The sequence below is a fragment of the Onychostoma macrolepis genome, chromosome 18, assembly GCF_012432095.1.
Source record: "Onychostoma macrolepis isolate SWU-2019 chromosome 18, ASM1243209v1, whole genome shotgun sequence".
In the NCBI taxonomy this organism is placed as follows: domain Eukaryota; kingdom Metazoa; phylum Chordata; class Actinopteri; order Cypriniformes; family Cyprinidae; genus Onychostoma; species Onychostoma macrolepis.
This window is the reverse complement of record NC_081172.1, coordinates 27,195,770-27,223,036: the sequence shown is the minus strand read 5'-3', so window position 1 is coordinate 27,223,036 and position 27,267 is coordinate 27,195,770. Positions and strand designations below refer to the sequence as shown.

Below are 27,267 nucleotides of genomic sequence, written 5' to 3'. Positions count from 1 at the left end.
TTATTAAATGTTTAATAACTTTTGAACCGCTAATCTTATCTAAATGCTTTATTCTCCGTTTTCGGAGAGATCGCATTTGTCTCAGTTGGATATTCAGAGGCTTCGTAGCGTACGTGATTACATCATCACATTTTGACAACATTGAGTAGTCAGAAGAAACCAATGCATTTCTTCCCTCTGAGCCAAACAGGAACGATTGTTGATGCTAAGTCCCACCCCCCTGCCCAGATTGGTTCAAACTGTCACATATTCAACCAATAAACATAGGTTTTGTTCTTTTGAACCATTGTTTAGTGTGTTTCTATGGGAATTTGAGCAAACGCAAAGTGAAAGTAAAGTGTGTCGTGTGTACATGAAAACAAACACAAAATAACACATTTGCATGAGAGCACTCTCTGAAAAAGCCCAGAAAAACACAGGACAGGGCACTTTGGCATAAGATAAACCAAAAGCAAGGATGAAAAAGCGGTACATATCAGATAAAGCACTGGAATTTAGGTATTCGCGTCACGAGGCGATGTCCCGGTAAAATCAATTCTGACGCAGAGTACAACCAGCAAATCGATCCATTTGGCTGTTTTATTATGTCAATAATACTTATATAGTTCATAAAGATCATTTACACTTTTTTTTCTATTGCACTCTATATATTTCTCAACCATTTTGTGTGTAGTTTGTGAATCATTTGCACTGCTTGTATTTTTGTTGCACAAGATATTTTTTTTTTTCACAACATGCTGCACTGTTTGTGTTTGTTGTTCATACTCAGATTGAAAATATAATTTTTTCTCAACCTGATCTCACAGAATTCCGTGTAATGTTCACGGACTTAATTAACCCCGAATCTGTGATGGCATCACAGAATCGCCGAAAATTCCGTGATGGGCTCACAGAAGGCATCAGCCGTGATCCATGCACGGATTCACTGGTTCAACACCAGCGCTGCATCGGACCACGTAAAAAGAGTGACTCTGATGCAGTTATACTTTCACTGGAGTACCTGACCCCACCCCTACCCTAAACCTACCCAGTTCTGAAGAATAATGATGACGATCAATTTCCCAGTATCGCGTCGGCATATTGATGCTAAGGGTTTCCGTGCGTGGAGCACGGCTGATGCCTGTCACTGACTTACATTGGTATCACTTCTGTGAGCCCATCACGGAATTTTTTCTGTAAGCCCATCACGGAATTTTCGGCGAATCCGTGATGCCACCACAGATTCGGAGGTTAATTAAGTCCGTGAACATTACACGGAATTCTGTGAGATCAGGTTGTTTTTTCTGGAAAAAATAAAAATTAAAAATTATATATATATATATATATATATATTAGGGGTGTTAACGCGTGCGATTAATCAAAAAAATATTAACGAGTTAATTTTAACCGTTTGATAAGGTTTGACCCCAACTTCTTCCCGTCATCGCAGCGCAGAAGGCTATCTATCATTGTGTGATGAGGGTACAGCACCAGTGTTGCCAGGGTAACGGCACAAGTGGGCTAATTTGAAAATACAGTCGCGAGAAAAAATTACAGAGCCATGGGTTGCGGTTTTTTGGGCTACTTTTTTAATGTTCCGCGGCCCCTCAAAGTGTATATGGACAAATAAAAATGAAAATAGATCCTTTTACTAATGTGTATTATACTTGGAATGTATCCCTGGCAACTTAAGAACGGAGAGGCGGTTGTAACATCACAAATAACGTGAGTTTCAGCCAGAGCACACATAAGGCTTTTACATAGCAGAAATAAACATGACAACAGCCACTATAGATTATATAAGATAATAAACACACAATTACAATTGATATGGTCTGTATGTGATTTTCTTGAGATTGAATGTGTAGATCTGAAATGCTAATTTGTGCAACGATATAAAAGGCTATAAATAGCATATTTTAACAACAGTAAACGACCAAATTCCACGTGATCGCAAAAGGACGTTATTACAAACACTCGATGGTGGTTTGAAGTGAGTTCTGAGTAAAAGTGTATTATTAATCTCATAATCTCACTCGTGACTGTGATTAATGCGATTACATTTTTTAATCGATTGACAATATATATATATATATATATATATATATATATATATTCGTGGTGGCATGGTACACAGATCTCACGGTTCGGCACGCACTCGGTTCGGGGGTCACGGTTCGATACGATTTCGGTACAACAGGGGAAAAAAGAAATCTACTATGCTCAGTTTCTTTTCATTTATTTTGAACAGACAGTAGTGCAAATTACAATTTTTTCCATCTAGATGTGAAAATACTAAATATTATTACGTTATATATCTAAAATCTGTTTTGTTTTCATTGTGAGTGTACACAAATAAAAGCAAACCTTTTATATAGTGATTATTAAAGGGGTCATATAATGCCATTTTTGTACAAGCTAATATGATTCTTTAGGGTCTAAATTGAAAGTTTGTAATATACTTTAATTAAAAATTCTCATTAGTATTGTAAGAAAACACTCATTTTACCTGCTCAAAAACAGCTCTGTTTTCAGCACACGGTTTTAGTGCGTGTGTTTTTAAATGCTAATGAGCTTTGCTCGCCCCGCCCCTCTGTTCTGTGGGGCGTTTTTGACACAACACACGTGGAGTGTTGCCTTGACAACAGTTGAGGGTATATTTTGAAGAATGGCAGCGGAGTCTCTGAGGATACTGTGCAACCATATCAATTGAACCGAGTCGGACCCGGAACAGGATGACGGCCCCGAAGAAGTTCGACAATTAAGACTCAAACGGGACGTTTCTGAATGGTTGGTTAACGTAATGTCACTTTTATCTATTTTTGTGTGTACTGTCAGGTAGAGTAGTGAGATACGAACGCTATGTGTTTACTGATACGTTAGTTCATTGACAGATTGATGTTACAGCTAATGGTCGTGAAAAATAAATTCGGTAAATGTAGGCTTGTCAGTGATGCGTAACGTTATCTATGCAGTGTTAGGTACAACTCTCAGGGCGGAAACCATTAATTTTCATGCAGTTATAACTGTTTTTTATTTATTTAAATTTTTTACATTACTTCTTAACAGACACCGTTATAAACCATCTACAAAAGTAAACTTAGTGTAGTGTTACCATGTTAATACCTGCGTACACAGTTTGTAATAACACAATAACCATAACGTTTTGTTCATTATAAACGTGGGATTATTAATTATATTGAGAACGTCGTAAATAGAAAACATGCATGTACCCTGAATGTAAACATTAGCCACATCGTGAAGCGTGCTAGCGATTTGCAAAGATTAATATAAAGATTAATATAAAGGTTAATTAAACGGTACACTCACTTCTTCTGGAGGTTCAGCAGGAACACGAATAGTTGGTACCGATTCTTTTTTCAGGACAGCTGACAGCTCCAGCGTATATCAACAATGACGCGCGGACTATGATTGACAGCTCGCTCACGAGCAAGGGCGGGTCTGTGTTGAAACACTGCTGTCAATCAACCATCGTGGGAGCGTCCGACCGTGTGGCGCCACACGGTCGAACGGCTTGATTTGAGACAGGGTAAAACAAATAAGGAGATTAAAAAAAAAACACTGGATGGATTTTTATCATTTTATGATGGTTGTGTACAGGCACTGCTAACACACATTTCAGTACAATCAACTTGTAAAAGTGCATGTACCATTATATGACCCCTTTAATAAGACAATAAGTGTTTAAAGTTGATTTTGCTGGTACAAGGTATAATCGCGCTGGAGCGCACACACACACACACACACACACACAAAAACACATCAGTTCCAGCATTGCTAACTTCACAGCGCAGTTGGTACTTTATCAAAATACAATACAGTGAACCAAACATCAGCGCGCGCACCTCTGTGTCACCGTTGGAATGCGACTGAAGTACAAAGCCTATAATTTACATAATAAATAATATTTTTGCATTCGGATATGTTACATCGCAAATATGGAAATATTATGGAATATTTGGATTTGTGCCCGAATGACAGAGGTAGGATACACGAGCACAAAGCCCCATTTCACAAACAGTCACAATCATACTCCTTTGTCAAGAATCGGCACATACTGTCTAGGGGGCTTTGTTTTCAAGTGCGCAACTCGTGGCATTCGCTGTTCTTCTGCTGGCGCTGACGGTTATCAAACAGTGTTGCATTGCTGCGGGCGCCCCCTTCTGGATTGGGGTGAATTGCCTGTATTCGTCATAAGACGTCATGCACCGAACCGAGATGTCCGTACCGTGACGGTTCGGTACGAATACATGTACCGTGCCACCTCTAAAATATATATATATATATATATATATATATTAGTGCTGGGCAACGATTAATCTAGATTAATCTCATCCAAAATAAAAGTTTTTGTATACATAATATATGTGTGTGTATTGTGTATATTTATTATGTATATATGAATACACACCCATTTATGTATATATTTAAGAAAAATGTGTTGTTTATATATTAAATATATTAAATATCATATAAATTATATTAATATAAATATATACATGTAAATACATGTAAATATTTTCAAAATATATACTGTATGTGTGTGTCTTTATATACACATAATAAATATTCACAGTACACACAGATATATTATATAAACAAAAACTTTTATTTTGGATGAGATTAATCTAGATTAATCGTTGCCCAGCACTAATATATATATATATTTTTCTACTGTGTTTCGTTATTATATAACAAGGTTTCCATTTTCTTTACTCCCTAAATGTTTCTTTTGGATATATCTATATTGTTAGTAAAGGAAATAGATCTGTTTTCACTGAAAAGCACCTACAACAATATTGTAATAAATGGTTATAACTTGCTTGGGGAATGTTATATGTAGACAATTTTATTTGGAAGTGTAAAACACACAGATACAACTTTTAAAGAAAAAAAAAAATCCAAACTTCAGGAGTTTCTGTTTGAGTACACAGTAAAAAAAAATATTGCTTGCGTTTTTCTGAAAATTCTGAAAATTTGTTCATTCTTAGAGAAAACAAAGGGAAAATTGGGACTTTAAATTAGCTAGACTGAAACTTAAAGTTCTCCTGTTCATAATGATATATGGCTCTTGATGCTGACTGCTAGAATAGATCTGAAAAAAAATTAAGAAAAGTACAGGTTCTAGGTCTTTAAGGGTTAAATTGAGTACTAATATTGAATTTACACTTTTTTATTCTTGCCTGAACTAAATTATTTAATGTAGAAATGAGTTTTTCTGTATTATTTACTTTACCACAAAATAATTTTTTATCAGTGTGGCTTGTCTGATACTTTAGTAAACTTGTTCGATAACTCACCTGGTGCAACAGTGCACTTGTAATTGGAGGGGCTCGGATACAGGTTCCATAAAACATGAGTCATAGTAAAAGCAAAAGGTCACCGAGTTCCACATTCGATAAGGCAAATGCAAAAAATACCATGATATTATTTGTCAGAAAAACATTATCAGCTTTATCAAAAACACTAGCATTTAACTCTAGTACACAGATTTGTAGAACAAATAGGTTACAGAATGAAATGAAATAGGCTATGCAAACACTAGCCATTAATAAGTCTATTCTATTTCATTAAGTATATTAGTTAATTTTTCACAAAGTCATGATAAAGTCAGCATATACGAAGTTATCATCTATATAGCAATGGTTATTTATTTATTTATTTATTTATAAGTTACTTTTATGGTCTTTTATGCTTTATTGGACAGGACAGTAGAGAAATGACAGGAGCACAATTGCGATATATGTCGGCGCACTAACCGCGAGGCTATTGGCGCCGGCATAGCAATGATTATTGAACAACAGATACAATTATCCACCCCTAACCTATAGTAAAGTATTAATAATTTTTGATGCAATAAATATGGTATTTTAACAATGTTCATACCTTCAAAACAGAGAAAACATATTTCACATACCTGTCTCTTTTAAAGTGTTTAGTGTATATAGAGTTGCATTTGGGTAATTATAGCACAATTCTTAACCCCACCCCAGACCTCACTGATTTTTAAACACTGGCTATGGTCATGGCTTCAGCAAATGCATTTTATTTTTATTTTATTTTATTTTTTTCGGTTTAGGGTAAAGTTTAGGGTAATTGTAGTATAGGTGTGTTATTTTCAAACATGTTAGAGCATTAACCTTTTAGTGCTAAACACCAGACATTTCATTTCCAAACTGCCACAATACATACGACAACCACCATAAAATGTCGCCAGATTCACGTTCATGTTCTAGATAAAACTGAACCTGCTTTTTGCAACACTCATTAGACAACTGATTTTTAAAGTATTGTGAAGCATGCAACAAGCAACATAATATAATGTTGCACGAATGTCGCACCAGGCGCATTTTTCCATCAAGTGAATGAGTGAATGTTTATGAGTTCATATTGTTAGCCATGAGGTGCTGACTTCATCTCTATGTGTACATTTGCTGTTTTCTCAAAGGATTTGAGTTGTTTTATCAAGTTTACAAAGTAGCTGAATGGCTGGTACAGTTAATTTGTTTTTGCTGAGTCCATTTTTTCTTCATTGATTTTTGATCTGGCCAGGCCGTTGCATGGAGGGATAGTTGTTTAAAGCTGACAGCACTGATTGTTTGTTGCACTGGGCTTGGCCTTTCTTTATTTATTTATTTTTCTTTCTCTCTCTCCCTCTTTCTCACATGTATTCTCTTCTGTTTCCCTGTCTCTTTCAATCATACTATTAGTCCCAACAACACACACGCTGCCTCCCATTTTAACAACTGCAATATTGCTAAGTGTGTTGTATTGTATGCTTTGAAGATTCTGCAAACTATATCATAACCTTTCAATGCAGTATAACATTTATTTTGTATTGTGTTATTGCATGCAGAAATTAAGTTTTTTGTTTGTTTGTTTGTTTGTTTTAAGGACCATTACAATTAATTTTAAATTGAGATTTTGTTTATGTGATTATTAAGCACACTTATTCATAAAAATCAAATTACTGTGATTAAAAAAAAACAACAAAAAAACAACAACATTGTTAATGTAAAAACAATTATTACATTGTAAACTATTTAAAACATTTTCTATTTACTAATATTTACTTACTTGCTAACTTTTTAAATATTTACTATTATTTAATATTAATCACTTATAATACTAAATAAAAACTAATTTAAAATAGAAATTATTTTGTAACACTTTACAATAAGGACCCTTTAGTTTACACTAGTTAATGTATTAACAAACAACACAGTATTTATTAATCTTTGTAAATGTTAGATAATAATAATAATAATAATAATACAACTGTTCATTTTTAGTTTGTGTTAGCTCAGGTCCATTTAATGATAATAACAGATGATGTTTGATTTTTAATCATACACAAAACAATCAGTAAGCTAATAGTAGAGGCTTGAGAAGTTTTTCCATTGTTAGTTCATGTTGCTATAATGTAGTAACTAAGGATTCAAATGTAGCTTTATTCTAAAATGTTACCAATTATTTATATTTATCATCTTGTTGAAAGAAAGAAAGAAAGGAAGGAAGAAAGAAACTTACATACATACATACATACATACATACATACATCCTATTTCTTTGTAAGATTCAACAATAAACATTTCTATAGAGTTGTGGGACTTGGACTTAGAGTGCAGTTATGAATGAACTTGAACGGGTGGATTTATACCTGGACTCTGACACTTTGGGTGCATAAATTCTTCCGATTACAGAAGAATCCACATGACGTGTAACATGACAGATACAAAAAAAATAGCAATAGCATCGCCCTACTCAAACTCAATTGGGTTTGAAAAAGAGACTAGGACTTGACTCAGACTCAACAAGGTGGACACTACATTTCTAGCAACCAATCATATTGTGAATGTGCTGTCACATATACTGTTTCCCAGCAAAATTGAATGGGCAAAATCTAGCCACTTCAATAGAAACCTGTGCAATCAGGAGTTTCAGGCAAAAAAATAAAATTTCCCCTTCAGATTTTACTCATGTTTAAGTTGGTCAGGAATTAATCACACTGACCAACAGAAAGCTGTTTAGTTTGACTTCTTTGTAAAATGAGCTTCATACAGTACATATAGCTTCATACACTTTTACCCCTAAAATCAGAGGGCATGTTTGGTTAATAGGAATGTTGCAAGTGTTTAAAGGATCTTGCAAGTCATGCTATGCTGAATAGAATCTATATGTATTCAACGGTGAAGCAGAACACACTCCAGCAAGCTTGGCCAGCTTTTCTTGAAATGTACCCAACCTGTTACCCCAGCCGCTCGGCCAGACTCTGGCCACTGACTCAAATGGTGTGCATCTGCACAACAGGTCTGTCTGCCTCCCCTCCCCTGCTGCAGTGTGCCCTCCAGCTCTGATAGCATCAGTCAGTAACCACCGCTCTAATAAAAGGCACACTTAAGAACCAGATAGAGAGGTCTCCGCAGACGAGCCAGACCTGTGTCAGCATTTTGCTGTAATAGCACAGCTGTCTACGAACGTCAAACACTCACTACCTGTTAGGACCCTCTTTTGTTCCGACTCTCTGCTTTATGAACTTTGACCTAGCTAATTACATACTGTGCTGAGTGTACAAGGAGTCAGTGTTGCTTTAGTAACCCACTGCTGCCCTGCAGTATGACGCATTACAACGTTACTGAGTCATATTTAGTACAACACATGTACAAGTGTTCTTATGAGGGCTGACGAGCATTTGTGCTTACCCTACAGTTAAATATATTATTATAAAGGTGTGTTTGCTGTTAATTAGCATAACACTTGGCCAAGCCATGTCTCTATATGGCTCAAAATCTGCAAAGGGGCAAATAAATGTAACAAATCATGTAAAAAATCATCATTTTTATTAGAAAATTAAACATTTTATCTAACTTTGATTATTGTCCTAATCTTTTAAACAACTGAGAAGGTGGTGAAAACTGATCCTTTTGAATGTTAGCATCACACATATCCAGCTTCATGTTTGTAGGTTTGTTCAGTAGCTCACGGAGTACAGAGACGAACTTAAGAGCTGAGGAGCTCCGGTTCGAATCCCGTGTAACTACGGTTCGACAAAACAGTTCAAATCTGCATATAAGGAAGTTCATTACATTTACATTTACATTTATGCATTTAGCAGACGCTTTTATCCAAAGCGACTTACATTGCATTCAAGTTACAGTTTTTACATTTGATCAGCTCTTGCTTTCCCTGGGAATCGAACCCATGATCTTGGCGTTGCTAGCGCCATGCTCTACTATTTGAGCTACAGGAAAGCGTCAAATAGCATGGTTGCATCAACAAATGCGTTTCTATATCCGTTTTGCATTTGTTAACACTATCGGGTATGTTTAGGGTTGGGTTTGATGTAGGGCATATTTCCAAGATGATACAGAATTAATTTTTAGCGACGGTCCCCGGATATTTGAATTCTGATCCGCCGCAATACGTACCTGAAGCAACGTAATAAAAACACAGCAACACATACCTTTATCAACTTAATAAAAATGTTCCAGGGTTTACGTATTGAACCCGTGTTTTAGCACCACTCAGTGGACGTTTCTCTATGAAACTGCGGCGAAACGTGCAGAAGATTACGGAAGAAGAACGGACACATCTGAAGATTACTCATTTAACGGTTCATTTAGTGCCAAAATTTTAAAATAAATAAATACAATAGGCATATCATTATCCGAATGTGTAGTTCATGCATTACGATGTCTGTCAAAATATAACGTACAACAATGTTTTTTTTTGTTTGTTTGTTTTTTTAAACTGCTTATTCACATTTTCAAAAATTTGCCTCTTTTTTTCAAAACTTTACACGCAAATCCAAGAATTACACACACAAAATGCAACTTGCCTCACATATATCTATCTTCAAAATATCACAAACACGTCTCAAAAGCAAACATTTGCAAACACCTTTACCATAATATTATATTAGATATCTGTGTGTTACATAGAGAATTGTGTGTTGTGTTTTGCAAGAATTAGTGTATGATTTTGCAGACTTGGTGTGTGGTTCTGGTGTTTGAGTGTCAGCTTTCAGAAATAGTTTGACAAGTAAAGATTTTGTGTGTAAAAAAAACAAAAACAAAACTGTAATACTACCATATATCATGCACATTATTTTTTTAACAGACATTGATGTTGTGATATTCAAATGATGTGGATTTAAAAATAGATGGATTATAAGGTTATAATCATTTATTTCTTAGTATTCAGTGAAGTGCTTGATGCCAATGAGTGTATTATGTCAATGTTTTTAGTTGTAATATTCCAAAAACAGTTATGATAATGTGCAAGAGAGGTGAATTATGGCTGATTTAAAAATAAATCAAAACATGCTGGAGACATTTGAAAAGTGTGTGTGTGTGTGTGTGTGTGTGTGTGCGTGTGCGTGTGTTTGTCTGTTCTTTTTTTTTTGCATAGTTCATTATACTTGTTTCTAGGATAAAGTGTCATACATTTTGCAAGAATCTTGGTTTGTTTTACAACTATGTAATTTCACATTGATATAGCTTGATGCATTAAATTATGAGGTCATTAAATTATGCCATTTTTCCATCTTAAAAAAAAAAAAAAAAAAAAAAAATTCTTATTGAAGGGAACTGCTTGCCATTTAGTTGCATGGGAAATTACAATTCATTACTGCTGTTATGCATAAAATAATATCCTAATACAACTTTATTAGATCATAATTCAAATTTCACCCTGATCTTTCCTGAGCTTAGGACATGCGAGGAGAGTATGAATGACTTGCCAGATACAACACCCACATTCATCAGTTTCTGGCACTTAACTGAGTGTGGTAATTGGAGGCTAATTTCTACACGGCTATGCTAATGCTGAAATGAATTAGATTGTCAATCACGCATTTTGGATTAGCTTAATATGGACCCCTAAAGTCACACCGAGTCTTTCACCATGTGCATGTAAAATGACACTTGTAATCAGTACTGGATTACTGCTGCGGTCATTTAAAGCAATTTGGTCCTGTTCTATGAAGCAATAACCTTGTTCTAGTTGCCACTTTGCTATTTTTTTAAGTATTTAGAAGCAGCATCTAGTTGGAAGTATGGAACGCATCATCTCACGTTTTTAGAAATTTCTAGTGAATCTATTATGATGTATCTGCTCTCAACTTTTTATATAGTTCTAACACAATGTTTCCAAAATAGTAACGGAGGTTTGGACCCAGCAGATCTTGAATGTGTGGCATAAGAATTTAGTTCTGTATACAAATGGGCATAGATATATATATGTACAGTAGATACTACATACTGTATGACTGCTTCAGACACGCCATCTTGGAATGGTCAACTTCTCGTCAGACACATTAAAAAACAATACATTTTTGAAAATGCCACACAATTCTGCAGCCTATTATAGTAAGAACAACTAAGACAGGTTCAAGATGAAATAGGATAACCTTTGAAATAAACATTAATAAATAAACAGATTTGTGAAATAAACAGTATATACTATAATAAACTATGTAGTAATTCAAATCACATAGTTTATGACCAAAAATTTTGAAAACACACACAGAAAACACGTGATTTGAATATATATTGCATAAACATGATTTCAATATTTTTTTTAATTAATCAATTTCCTTTCATGGCTGACTGATTGGTTTATGCTTTATGATTCAAATCACATGTAATCATTTCACTGCTTTCATTAGAAGCTTAGAGCAATATTGGCTATAGGGTTATCTGATGATCAGTAAAATTCATAAAGAAGCTCCAACCAATATTAAATATTCATGGACCAGCTATAACCATTCCAATATTGCATATAGAATTACATATACATTAGCGGCCCATAGGAGCAGCTGTTAATGTGATATCTATGTATAGATACGCAGTGGATTATTTGCATCTTCATTCGTTTCTCATCAAAATGAGACATACTGTATCTGTCAAGCCTTCCCTGCCAAAGTCTCTTAAAGCAGGCCATTGAGACAACAAGACTGACTGTCAGGTCCTCTCCACGCGTGGCTTCATCATCGTTGCGGTTTGGGATAATCGCACGGTACCCCTGGGTCCTTGTGGGTAATTTTAGAAAGGAAGCTTCGGCCAGCTGGCTTTATTAGATCACTGAATTGGTTTCGATTTCCCCGCCATCAGTCAAACATCAACAATTTCATGCTACATTATTAATATGGAAAGGTCCAAATTAAATGTCAAATCCTACTTGGAGCTGGATGCGTGTTTGCATTAGATTTTAATGAGTGTGTGTCCATAGGAAATGATTTCACACATACACACTCGACCCATTCAGCCCCTGGAGACAGAGAATCTATGAATATGTGCTATCGTGGAGAGTCTGTCCTGCGGCATCAGACAGACATTGAGTAGGTTTTCAAGCTATTGATTGGTGCTTGAGGACTTTATCTAAATAAAGTGTTAATACTTTAACAGTAATTATAGATTGTACAACCATATTCTCACCTCCTGTTCACATTCGTTTGGTAGTTTTCCAGCTAAGTTTATGTCCTGAAATCTGTAATGTAAGTGTGAGATTTGAATGTAAGTGTTTGGAAGATTGTTAGGGAGAGGTGTTGATCCATTGCTTATATAATTAAGCATTGCGATTTCTGCCACCTTTAATGCATTACTGTCATGTGATATTATAGTTCAAATTATGCAAACTTGAGGAAACTCACTATGAGGAATGAAATAGGCCTTAAAAACACTTCCTCATATTAAAATAAACAAATAAATGATGGCAAGGATGCCAAGGTTTTCTCAGTCCGTACAAGATATGTATATCACACAACATTAGACTGAATTTGCATATTATTATTTTGGTAACACTTTATTTTAAGGTCTCTTAACTAGTTGCTTATTAGCATGCATATTACTAGAATATTAGCCATTTATTAGTAGTAATTAAGCACATATTAATTCCTTATTCTACATGACCTTATTCTACATCCCTAATCCTACCCAATACCTAATCTTAACAACTACCTTACTAACTATTAATAAGCAGCCAATTAGGAATTTATTGAGGGAAAAGTCGTAGTTAATAGTGAATAAGTGTTCCCTATTCTAAAGTGTTACCATTATTTTTAATAATGACTAATTATGTGAACCTACTGTAGAACATTTGGGTTCACAGCGTACATTATAAGTAAACTACACTGCATATGCAGCTCATCTGAAAAGAGTCAGAGCCAGAACTCCAGCAAACCACTCTAAAACGAATCAAGGGCCATCCAGCAGCTGACAGAAGCTACAATCAAGTGTTCTTTGCACCATTCATGTCAATACAATCCACATAAATCTGTCAATGGAGATGTATGGGCTTTCATTTCTCACCTGCACAGATGCTCTCCACTCACACACTCTCCATCAATGTAGGGCTGAAATTGCCAAAATCAGCAAACACTGCTGAAGCTGCAGCTTTTTCCCACATGACTAAAATATTTATCTTAGTAGGCTACAGTAATTTGACTACTATCTAGTATCTAGTACGGCTACTGCTCTGGGGTGCATTTCCCATACAATGCTGTAACTTGCTGATTAACTACTGAACCATGGTATGGCACATTGTTGGAGAAACTATTCAATTAGTCATGACTGTTTCCTGAAAGCACATAAACGCACAGTCGTACCATCGTCATTTGAACCACTTTGGATTAGCCATATTTTTTCTAATGAGCCTACTGCTTATTGCATTCATAGAACGAAGCTTTTGCTGATTGTTTACAGTATAAATGGAAGTTACTCCTATAATTTGCGCAAAGGGGGCGTGGAAAAAAGGTGGATAAGATATTGTTAATATTGCGCAGGAGTAATAATCTCTGCTAATTAATTGATTTGAGAAATATGTGATGCTGCTGTACTGAACATGGCATCTAATGACTACACTGTTTTTTTGTTCTTCGTCATTTTGTTTATTTGATTTTTGATTCAAAGCTGTTCAAAGTTTGTAATGCTATGTGTGAATGTTCATGTAAACAGTGGTTTCAGAGATAGCTAATCATACACACATGTTTTGGTCATGTTCTATAAGCTTGTTAATTTTTGGCAATTAATATTTAATTTTCTTTCTGAAGTCCTGTACTTATCTATTGATCCTTCCCCTAGTATTGCAATATTTGGTTTAACTACAGAACTCTGTTTAGATAATAATACAAAAAACATGATTTCTTTTTCAACTTTAATAGCTAGATGTCTTATATTGCGTAAGTGGAAGGACAAATATCCACCTACTTTTAGTCAATGGATTATGGATCTCATGTACCACCTTGCATTAGAGAAGATTCGATACTCCATTAAAGGCTGCAGTCAAACTTTTTTCTCTATTTGGCAGCCAGTGCTGACATACATAGAACTGGATCCAAATTTAATATTTTCTGCTTAATTTTGATGTCATTTTTTTCTCTTTTCTTTCCCTCCCTTTTTTTTTTTTTTTAAATCTATTCTGGTTCATTGTACATATATCTATAATATATGAATGAACGCGTGTATATGTATCTATGTGTATGTGTATGCTTATAAATAACAATAGGGTATAATGGTGCAGTGGGGGTGGGGGCTCTGTTGGAGCAAGACATCTTTTTTTCATTTTTTTTTTCTTTTAAAAGTGTTGTTATATTATGTAAAATATTAATAAAAAGAAAAAAAAAACAATGGTTTCGGGTAACAATGAACTGAACTGCTGTATGCTGGTAAAGATGGAATTTACCATCGTTGGCTAATGATGCTTTTGGAAAATGAACTCCTGGTTATTTGGTTGTTTAAAAATTGTGTAATGTTAAAAGAGCTTACAGTCTTGATCTTGTGGTCTCGAGACAAGCATGGTTTTGATCTGGATCTGAGTACCATTTCTTAGTGGGTGACACCATTTTCAACTAATAACGTAAAATTTCCTATCCATTTTGGCCATTCATTTACACAACAACAATTTTTTGGGCCTGAAAACAGGTTTCAAAGTAGGTAGTGTTGTCAAAAGTACCGACCACAATTCGTTTGTTCCATTTCCTGCGAAGATTTCAGCGCTGTTGAGCAGATTCTTAAACAGTGCTGATTGGTCATTGTTGTCACGAATCCAGTCTATGAACTTCCGTTCACTCACCAGCAGAGGTTACCCGCTCACCACATGGACTCTCACACTACACAGACTGTTACACTATACCCTGGACTACATTTCCCATCATCCATTGCACTGATTACACACACACAGCTGAATGTACTGATTACACACACAGCTGAATCCCATCAGACACGCTTTATAAGCCTTGGACTTCCTCTTTCAGATTGCTGAGTATTGTTTAGTGTATATCACTCTTCAAGTGATAATTACACTACAGAGCCATTCCAAGTTTCCAGTCCTAGTTTTTTGTTCCAGTTCTAGTCTAAGTCTAGTCATTTCGTGTTGCCTTGTTGTCTCTTTCCTGATCTTCTGCCTGTGTATCTTGGATTAACCCTTTGACTGCTATTTTGGACTCTGTTCGCACCTCACCTGGACTATTGCTTGTGTTATTGGATTACCTCTCATGTCAAGCCCTCTGAATATTGTTCGCCGATCGTAGACCCACGCTAGCCCTAGGAATATTCTTTGCCTTGTTTGTGATTTACATGTGTCATCTGACCCTTACCTGTTTCTTGACCTCGCCTTTGTAATTAAAGCCTTCCATATGGATCCGCATGTCTCACGTCTCGTTCGCCCGTAACAATTGTTAACGCGCTCAACAGATATGTCTGTGATTGGCTACAATGATCATCGCTTCACCCTCTTCACCGAGCGCTCACACAGAAGCACACGGCAGCGTTTGAAAGCCACGTCTACCGAATGGTATCACAGCTGGTACTTTTGACAACATTAAAAGTACGTTTTTGGAAACAATACCGTATCATGGGCATGTGCATTATGTATTCAGGCTATAGGAATGTGCAAGTTTCTTTACAAAGTGACAACATCTGGCCTGGCAAGCATAACACAGCATTATTGGTAGTTTTCGTGAAACCATGTGAACAAAGATTCTCATGACAATGTTGTCATCCATACTCTAAACTTTTCAAAAACACAAAAGAAAACATTTCTGTTTTGTATATTGTTGTCAGGTAAACATACTCTTAATGCCTCTCTCTGGGACTCTAAAACGTAGTTTTGTTCTAGATTTGGGTCTTGGGCAATGAAAGTCTGGGTTTTTTTTGGTTAAGAAACGATCAGAAATTTCACACTATGTCAGAGTAAATGAAAATAATAATACTTGATGTAAAACAGTGCATACTACCTTTTCAGTATGCTGGGCAAGACTCAACAATATGAATTGCCATTGAAATGCAAATGCAATCAAGGATAGATGGTGAAGGTGTCTCTGGGCCTGCATATGATACTCCGCGTCATAAGCTTTCATTCAGATTGTGCCATCCTCTGGGAACATTGCCATTTATTTTGTTGTGCCCTCTGAAGATCTCGGCATTGACAAGATGGTGTTTCATTTACTGTCATTTACAGACACCGCTGAGGAATTCCCTAGATTTGAACATATTTAATCATGGATGCACATGGAAGAATGCTGCCTTTGCACCGAGCAGAGTAATATAAACCATAAATATAATCACAAATCATAAAGAGGAACAAGAAGAGTTCCAGGTTCAATACAAGCTAAGCTCAATAGACAGTACTTATGGTGTAAAAAAAAAAAAACCTTGGTAAGGCACTTATAGTGGAAGTGAATGGAAGCTCGTCATTTTATAAAAGCACTTGCAGCATCTCCCCAAGGTGTTGTTTGAGGTGTAAAGCTGTTTCAAAACATCATTTTAGAACAGTGGTTTTCAAACTTGTTCCTGGGGACCCACAGCTCTGCACATTTTGCATGTCTCCCTAATTTACACACCTGATTCAGATCATCAGCTCATTAGGAAATAGCTCCATGAACTCAAACGAGTGTGTCAGATAAGGGAGACATGCAAAATGTGCAGAGCAGTGGGTCCCGAGTAACAGGATTGAAAACCACTGTTTTAGAAGTTATTTTAGGGTTTGTGGCATCATGTTGCCATGGTATATTTGCCATTGTATAATTGAATATTATGTGTTGTCATGTGTTGAATGTTTCCCTCCCTCATGTTTCTATATTTGGTCATGTTCTTGTCCTTGTTCAGTGTGATTATTACTTTATTCAGTTCAGGTGTGTGTGTGTAATTATCCAGTGTATATTAGTTCCTGCCCGTTCAGTTCTTTTTCGTCTGGTCTACTTGTTACTCCCTGTGTTCTTGTGTGTCTGCCCTGCCTTGTCTCGCCCTGTTTGTGCTTATTAAAGACTGTTATTTTGAAGTTACTCCTCGTCTCCATGTTCCTCGTTCCTCCCCACTGTGTGCACCGTGACAAATATGCTGTAAATTTATACAGAAAAGGTTAGTAAGTGATTTATTTCACTCTAAAATCATCTTTATACTCCTATTGTTTATGGATTAACCTAGTTCACTTCATTTTTAGTGGCTCATTGTAATCCAGATTTATTAAATTAATTAGTTAATTTATTATTATTATTTAGATGTATATTTACTTACACATACTTTTTAAAATCTTTTTTTGCATTTGGTTACACACTGGAACATAAAATATCAACATATTCATGTTTTGTTTGGATTTATGCATTTATATTACGTATGTTTAATATACTGATTTCATATATTAATATGTTGTCAGTACGTCAATATTGTAAGTTTCAGTATCCAAATGTACACAAATTGTATCTGTGCACAATATATATACAAATGCCTATGAATACAAATGAGTTCATCCTGCAAAAGGTTGCTGATGCATGCTAGTACATGTTCATACACATTATTCACCTGAAGAGAGGCGTCTTTTTCTTGTGTGGGCAATTACGAGTGTGGAAGTTTCTAAAGATAATAACTTGTTTTTGCGATCAAAGCTTAAATTACGATGAGAAATTGGTGTAAAAGAAGAGAAGCTGCTGTGCGCTCACCATCAGGGCAAAGATGGAGGCAGCCATCCGTTTCTGCACATTCAAACCGATGTTTCCTTCTCATTTGCGGTTTTAGAAATTACGTTGATGTGCACTAGATAATGTTCATTTCTTTTTATCCTTGCATGTGAAATTGAGGCAGCAAAACATGGCTGAAATGCACATTGTTGCCTGGTGTCCTTACTGGGAGTAATACAATTTGCCTTGTTTTTATTTTTTTTATTTTATTTTTTCTTCTCATCCAATCACACATCATTTTACTGTCAGATTGTCGATGGGGCTCAAAGTACTCATAATTTCAAACCCATGCACAGTAAACATCAGAGTGCCACTATATTGTGGTATAAATATTAAATTCAGGCTAGATGGAATATAGATGTGTGGAGTGGTTTAAGTGATGTATGAAATAATTTCCACCAAGGGCAAAAGAGTCACAGGCCCAGAAACATAGTTTATTGTGCATCTATTTTTTAGTCAAGACGAGAATAAAATATTAGCATGCTAAGCACACCAGGCCTGGCTGTGAATGAGCAGCGTACAGAAAGCCAAAGATTCGAGATGACATTTGGCCACCACATAGAGCTGCGTAAACCTCCTAAAACTGCTTTGTCAAAACATGGAGTGCCAGCATGGATCTTTCGTTTAGGGACTGATTTATGTTGATAAAGGGTGAAACGAGAGTTTACTGGAATCATTCTGATCACTTTCATTTCTAGTTTCATAGTAAATTATTCACAAAACACTGAAATGTTTATAGATTTTGATCAATCAATACAGCAACATGTATGTGTACAATTCGTATTCTCATTTTTATGGTGTCCTTTGGGAGCTTGTCAGCTGTGGTCATTATGAGTATGAATACTGTATGTATTTTATGTAAGGTATTGTTTGCACACATGCATTTGCTTGAATGTAACATAACATCTTAAATATAAATTATGTATGAATCCTTTTCTTAATCTAATGCTGAATTCATGTAATTTATTATTAGATTCTGTTGAATTTATGCTAAATTATATTATGCTTTACTATATTATGCCTGCAGTTTCTTCACCCACGGACGAGTGTGACATCAAATACCTTTGTAAATAAATACAATTTAAATTCACATCTCATACAATATAATGCCCTTTGAATGGAACCTATACACTCGTTTCAAACTGGAATCATGGTGGAATATCTGGTGATGTCCACTTCGGGGACTGGGATTGGGAAACGCTGTTTTAGCCGAAAGCAACGGTTTGAAGTTAAAAAGGTGGTGGTGGTGGTGGTGTTTTTTTTGTTTGTTTGTTTATTACAAACACAGCTTTTTGTTTCAAAAGACATTAATTGATGGACTGATTGCTTGTGGATTGTGACGTTTTTATCAGCTATTTCTACTCTCATTTTGACGGGACCCATTCACTTTAATGCTAAAATGCTCCACATCGTGAACTATTGCTTGAATTTCAAATTATAACATTTAATTCTGTTCTGTGTGACTTCTGGTGTCAACTTGTTTCAAGGATTACAGAATGTTGAACACAAGTACACTCAAAACCTTGAAATGAATAAGCTTTCTGGATAGTTTAGGTACCAATTCTCACTATTAACTAACTATTAATTACAAATTTTGCCTCGATACACTCTTAATTTGCTGTTTATTAATGTTAGTAACATAGTTAAGTTTAGGTATGGAGTAGGATTAAGGAATCTAGACTATGGTCATGCAGAATAAGGCATTAATTTGTGTTTTATAAGTACTAATAACTTTAGGTCCCTATACTAAAGTGTTGCTAATTTCTGTAATTGTTTAAACATTACTTATGTTAGATCTGTTTTGTTTGGCGTGGGACAAAATACCTGAATTCTCCTTTGGACAGAGACCCTACATGATGCATTTTCATTCAGATTTTCAAGTCTTATGAATTCATCTGCATGCTTTGAGGCTCAGGACAAAGGCTGGGTTTAGTGAGATATCAGCCCTGTGAGGAGGGTTTGCATATGATCTATGGATTCCTCTATTCATAATGATATGCCACTGAATAAACGGTCTCCAGTATAATCAGGCTCAGTCAATATAATCTCTCTCAGAAGGTCTTCATTAATCTTGCCTACTATGGCTAATCATGTCCCTGTACTTGAGCCCCCACCAATGTCTCACCTGCTTATGTTATTTTAATTAATTTGGCACACTGTGGCCCACAGGCGACTGGCTGAGCTGAAACAGGATGAATTCCATCAGACCTCTGTAAGCATGAGTACAGGACATGAAATGAAATGTTTGATGATTATTTTAATTTTATTTTAGTTTTTTTCATTGTAACACTAATTTAATGACAATTAAGTTCTTAAATCACAAAATGATTTTTTTTTTTTTTTTTTTACATTTTATTCCTCATTATTCTCAATGATTCTCATTATTATAATGCAGTATTTTTTACTGTATCAGTTAAAACTACTATTATAACATAATTTGTAAAATGAAATCAGTATAAAGATAATACAACAAATAACATTTTGCATACATTTTTAAAAATGATACCATAATGCATTGAGACCAACCGAGCCCAGGGATAGCTAAACGAACCGGGCTTTGGGGGTCAAACACGCTCGGGCACGGTTAAGATTGCCTAGTGTGAGTACACCTTTATTCTCCCGCATCCCGCACACACGAGTCTCCCGCACCTGCACTCACCCATCATAAAGTGTTGTCCACACTCTGTTGCGTTGGGTCCCGTGATAATCCTGCGATCGTGCAGGTCTCTACTCGGAAGGTGGCTGTTATAATGTTATGATCGAGGCTCTGGACTCTGAGCTTAACTTGTTTTTCAATAAAAAAAAATAAAAAATATTTTCTATAAAAACGTTAATGCCCTTGGCAGTGGCAAATAGCTTTGGTTTTATATTTAATTTGATTACATTACTATTATAAGTTATTTATTATATATAAGAGATTTACAATAAATATTTTAACTGCTACTATGTAAAATAAATACTGCTGTAAAAAAGCACCTTATTTGTTTAAAGTGTTTGCAAACCAAATATTATTGCACTTTTTTTTTTTCATACAGCAGTACCTTTAAATGAAAAAGTGCACAGTACACTACTTTTGAATTCATTCTTGAATTTTGTGCTAATTGCGATTAATCACAGAAAATCATGCGATTAATCACAATTAAAAATTTTAATGGTTGCCCAGCACTTATATTTACACACACACACACACGTTGGTATTTTTGGTTTACGGGGACTCTCCATAGGCATAATGGTTTTTATACCGTACAAACTGTATGTGCTATTGCCCTACACCTAAACCTACCCCTTACAGGAAACTTTGTGCTATTTCAGATTTTCAATACGCTCCATTCTGTGCAATTTATAAGCATTTTGAAAAGTGGGGACAAGGGGCAATGTCCTGAAAAGTCACCTTCTCCTTGTAATACCTATGTCATACCCTTGTCATTATACAAATTCATGTCCTCATTTGTCACAAAAACATGCGCGCGCGCACACACACACACACAATATTTTTTTTTTTTTTTTTTTTTTTAGGGGTGATCAAGATGGAAATAGAATACAGTAGCTAGAAGAGAGGACAAGTTGCTATTTGTCGTTTGAGTCCAAGGTCAGTCACTATGAATCATGTTCATTATATTCCTACTCTAACACACCATCTCTGAATTTGTTTTGATCAGAACACAGTTAACATGGCTCATTTGAGCCAGTTGATTTAATTAGCTGCCAAATCGTATGTTCCCAATCACGGGCACAGGTTACAAAAAGAATTGTAAAAGAGAAATGTATAGTGGTTATTATTTTTAATTAGCTGGTTATTTTTTTTCATGTCACTTTTTCACCCCATTAATTTCCTTTTGTAGAATAGGTGTGCAAAAGTAAATAATCATAGAGTTTTAATGGCGTGCTGCAATCAAATGCAAATATACAGTGGGGCAAAAAAGTATTTAGTCAGCCATTTGTATTTAGTCATTTAGTTGTGCAAGTTCTCCCACTTAAAAAGATGAGAGAGGCCTGTAATTTTTATCATAGGTATACCTCAACTATGAGAGACAAAATGAGAAAAAAAAATCCAGAAAATCACATTGTAGGATTTTTAAATAATTAATTGGTAAATTCCTCGGTAAAATAAGTATTTGGTCACCTACAAACAAGCAAGATTTCTGGCTCTCACAGACCTGTAACAACTTCTTTAAGAGGCTCCTCTGTCCTCCACTCGTTACCTGTATTAATGGCATCTGTTTGAACTCGTTATCAGTATAAAAGTGACCTGTCCACAATCTCAAACAGTCCAACTCCAAACTCCACCATGGCCAAGACCAAAGAGCTGTCAAAGGACACCAGAAACAAAATTGTAGACCTGCACCAGGCTGGGAAGACTGAATCTGCAATAGGTAAGCAGCTTGGTGTGAAGAAATCAACTGTGGGAGCAATTATTAGAAAATGGAAGACATACAAGACCACTGATAATCTCCTCGATCTGGGGCTCCACGAAGATCTCACCCGTGGGGTCAAAATGATCACAAGAACTGTGAGCAAAAATCCCAGAACCACACGGGGGGACCTAGTGAATGACCTGCAGAGAGCTGGGACCAAAGTAACAAAGGACTCAAATCCTGCAGTGCCAGACGTGTCCCCCTGCTTAAGCCAGTACATGTCCGGCCCGTCTGAAGTTTGCTAGAGAGCATTTGGATGATCCAGAAGAGGATTGGGAGAATGTCATATGGTCAGATGAAACCAAAACAGAACTTTTTGGTAAAAACTCAACTTGTGGTGTTTGGAGGAGAAAGAATGCTGAGTTGCATCCAAAGAACACCATACCTACTGTGAAGCATGGGGGTGGAGACATCATGCTTTGGGGCTGTTTTTCTGCAAAGGGACCAGGACGACTGATCCGTGTAAACGAAAGAATGAATGGGGCCATGTATCGTGAGATTTTGAGTGAAAACCTCCTTCCATCAGCAAGGGCATTGAAGATGAAACGTGGCTGGGTCTTTCAGCATGACAATGATCCCAAACACACCACCCGGGCAACGAAGGAGTGGCTTCGTAAGAAGCATTTCAAGGTCCTGGAGTGGCCTAGCAGTCTCCAGATCTCAACCCCATCGAAAATCTTTGGAGTCCTTGTTGCCCAGCGACAGCCCCAAAACATTACTGCTCTAGAGGAGATCTGCATGGAGGAATGGGCCAAAATACCAGCAACAGTGTGTGAAAACCTTGTGAAGACCTACAGAAAACATTTGACCTCTGTCATTGCCAACAAAGGGTATATAACAAAGTATTGAGATGAAATTTTGTTATTGACCAAATACTTATTTTCCACCATAATTTGCAAATAAATTCTTTAAAAATCCTACAATGTGATTTTCTGGGGTTTTTTTTTTTTCTCATATTGTCTCTCATAGTTGAGGTATACCTATGATGAAAATTACAGGCCTCTCTCATCTTTTTAAGTGGGAGAACTTGCACAACTGGTGGCTGACTAAATACTTTTTTGCCCCACTGTATCTTCAGCCAGTTTGTAACCCAACAGTTGTGCAGCCTCAATTTCTGTTTGTTTTAGCCCTAAAATGTCAGGTGCTGGTTGGGATTGTCAGGGGTTATTTGCTATCGGATAAAGCCGAGTCTTGACAAGTGTTTGCACTTATCAGCTTCAGCAGCAGAACCAACAAAAATGGTCTTCCTCACAATATACTGTGTTCATCATGAAAAAGTGCACTGTAAACCCTCAGTTACCCCTTCAACAGCTGAGCCTCCTCCTCTTCCGTAAATAGGACAGAAAAGTCATAATTAAATCACAGAGTATCTTTTTCACCATTGTGACGTTGACTAATGTGTCTTGTCCGTTCAACCCCTATAAACACATTTGCATTATTAAATTCAGTGTGGCAGGCATACATTAAAGTCACTGCATTTTGTTTCTGAAATTTATATCTCCAAGGACATGATATGAAATGAGAAAGCCATAGAGAGCGGTCAGGCTTTTCAAAGCCAGTACACTGTGGTTACTGAAGAGCACTTTATAGCCTCTGAAAAGAACAGTGGCGGAACGTTTGAGAGCATAGAGGAAAACCTTATGGAAATTGGAAGTTAACGGCTTAAATGGAAAACATTAATAACACAACTATTGTCATTGAGTGGCCATCATTTCATTCTTAAATAAGCCAGTTTCTGCCAATAGCTTTTCTGCATCAGTTGTATGAGTGATGATGAAACCACTTTTAGTTTTTGGAACACTTTTATGAAGTTTTATGACTATTTTTGTGATTGTAAAGAAACATAAAACCCTGAAACATAAAAAAAAAAAAAAAAAAAACTCTAATAGCCGAACCAAATGATTCTTCAAGTATTACTTGAGCTACATGACCTTATCTAAACTGTACACTTTTGGCTGAATGCACACACTAGGAACAGGACATTGTTTTAAAATGTAATTTAGCAAGAATTAGAGGTGTAAAGGTACACAAAAATGACTGTTTGATACATACAAAGGAAGGAAGGAAGGAAGGAACTAAATGGTGAAAAAACATGCTTTATTTATTTAAAATTTCAACTTTTCTCAAATGTATAACCTCATAATTTTGAGATAAAGTTTTGTAAGTACTTACTTTTGTAAGTAAGAAAAATAAATTTGCAAATACATGTTTTATATAAATCTGTGAGATATAAACTCAGAACAAAATTCAGAACTTTGAGATGTTAACTCACAATTGTAAAAAAAGAAGTGAGAATTGTGATTTTTTAATTTATTTATTTTTATTATTATTCTGTGGGGAAAAGAAAAGAAAAGTAATGTAAAAATGTTCTGTGTTCATATCTCGCAATTCTGTCTTTTTTCCCTCAGAATTAAAAAAAAAAAAAATGCTGCATTTGTTTGGCACACAATCATACTGAACTGAAATACCCACAGCAAACATTTTCACCATGATTATGTGCACCTCTGGCAAGGATATTTTAGCATTTTTTATTTATTTATTTATTTTTTTCCACTTTCCATTTTTTATATTTGTGTAGCCTCCCCCTAACCCCACATAAATCCCCAAACACCAGCACATTTGAAGGCTTGACTGTCTGTGTGGTTGCATCATACTTATACTCATTTTTTATATTTATATTTTTATACTGTCATCAGCAACAGGTGGACATTGTGTTTGCCGACAGACAGAAGACCCAGCCATCTCTCTCTCTCTCTGTCAAAACGTTTTGCATTTTTACATGCATCTTAATCAAGTTTGCAATCACTTTTTGCTGGTGTACACATGCATATACACTGAACAAAATTATAAACGCAACACTTTTGTTTTTGCCCCCATTTTTCATGAGCTGAACTCAAAGATCTAAGACTTTTTCTATGTACACAAAATGCCTGTTTCTCTCAAATATTGTTCACAAATCTGTCTAAATCTGTGTTAGTGAGCACTTCTCATTTGCCGATATAATCCATCCACCTCACAGGTGTGGCATATCAAGATGCTGATTAGATAGCATGATTATTGCACAGGTGTGCCTTAGGCTGGCCACAATAAAAGGCCTCTCTAAAATGTGCAGTTTTACTATACTGGGGGTGTCCGGGGGGTCCGAAAACCAGTCAGTATCTGGTGCGACCACCATTTGCCTCACGCAGTGCAACACATCTCCTTCGCTTAGTTGATCAGGTTGTTGATTGTGGCCTGTGGAATGTTGGTTCACTCCTCTTCAATGGCTGTGCGAAGTTGCTGGATATTGGCAGGAACTGGAACATTGTCGTATACGCCGATCCAGAGCATCCTGAACATGCTCAATGGGTGACATGTCCGGTGAGTATGCTGGCCATGCAAGAACTGGGATGTACAGATCCTTGCAACATGGGGCTGTGCATTATCATGCTGTAACATGAGGTGATGGTCGTGGATGAATGGCACAACAATGGGCCTCAGGATCTTGTCACGGTATCTCTGTGCATTCAAAATGCCATCAATAAAATGCACCTGTGTTCGTTGTCCATAACATACGCCTGCCCATACCATAACCCCACCGCCACCATGGGCCACTCGATCCACAACGTTGACATCAGCAAACCGCTCACCCACACAACGCCATACACGCTGTCTGCCATCTGCCCTGTACAGTGAAAACCAGGATTCATCCATGAAGAGAACACCTCTCCAAAGTGCCAGACCCATCGAATGTGAGCATTTGCCCACTCACGTCAGTTACGACGACGAACTGCAGTCAGGTCGAGACCCCGATGAGGACAACGAGCATGTAGATGAGCTTCCCTGAGACTGTTTCTGGCAGTTTGTGCAGAAATTCTTTGGTTATGCAAACCGATTGTTGCAGCAGCTGTCCGGGTGGCTGGTCTCAGACGATCTTGGAGGTGAAGATGCTGGATGTGGAGGTCCTGGGCTGGTGTGATTACACGTGGTCTGCGGTCGTGAGACCGGTTGGATATACTGCCAAATTCTCTGAAACGCCTTTGGAGACGGCTTATGGTAGAGAAATGAACATTCAATTCACGGGCAACAGCTCTGGTGGACATTCCTGCAGTCAGCATGCCAATTGCACGCTCCCTCAAAACTTGCGACATCTGTGGCAGTGTGCTGTGTGATACAACTGCACATTTTAGAGTGGCCTTTTATTGTGGCCAGCCTAAGGCACACCTGTGCAATAATCATGCTGTCTAATCAGCATCTTGATATGCCACACCTGTGAGGTGGATGGAGTATCCCGGCAAAGGAGAAGTGCTCACTAACACAGATTTAGACAGATTTGTGAACAATATTTCATGAAAAATGTTGTCAAAAACAAAAGTGTTGCTTTTATAATTTTGTTCAGTGTAATTTTAAACTTTTACATAATAATAATAATAATAATAATAAATAAATTGTAAAATATATATATATATATATATATATATATATATATATATATATATATATAAAATTGGCTGTGAGTGTGCATTAACAGCTAATTAAGCATGAATCAGTGCAAGGCTTAAGCTTCAATTATGTATCTTACAAGTGGCATTTAATTTAAGTAAAGCGTCATCGCAAATCATTCACAATTAATGCAATTAAATGCGAGGCAACTAGTAGAGTTTGAAGATTTTTCCATAGGCAAATGATTATTAACAGTTGCATTATGCTTTTTTTTTTTTTTTTTTTACACTTGTTATTAACACAGCCACACTGTTAGAAGCTGATTTGAGTGTTGTTGTTTTCCGATAAGGTACTTAGACCTGAAGAAACACGTTGTTGTGAAACCATCTGATGCTTCTGCTGTAATATTGTTCTTGTGTGTTGGTATTTTTTGCTGTGATATATTTGTTTTGCAGATGGCATTGATTTATGTCTGGA

General features: G+C 36.3%; 1 protein-coding gene and 1 non-coding gene across 5 annotated transcripts in view; one reads left to right on the top strand and one right to left on the bottom strand.

Moving 5' to 3' along the window:
• The window catches only part of cntn5 (contactin 5), a 382,381-nt gene that overhangs the window by 173,354 nt on the left and 181,760 nt on the right, over positions 1 to 27,267 (top strand). Inside the window, exon 1 of one of the 4 annotated variants that reach the window (XM_058751509.1) lies at positions 17,313 to 17,357. The exons of the other annotated variants lie outside the window; for them this stretch is intronic. The gene's annotated coding sequence lies outside the window, so the exon portion shown is untranslated. Of the gene's footprint in view, positions 1 to 17,312; positions 17,358 to 27,267 lie in introns of those variants that run through there. 4 annotated transcript variants of the gene reach the window in all.
• On the bottom strand, positions 9,179 to 9,253 carry trnaa-agc (transfer RNA alanine (anticodon AGC)). Its single transcript has one exon. It is a non-coding gene; the product is annotated as a tRNA-Ala (tRNA).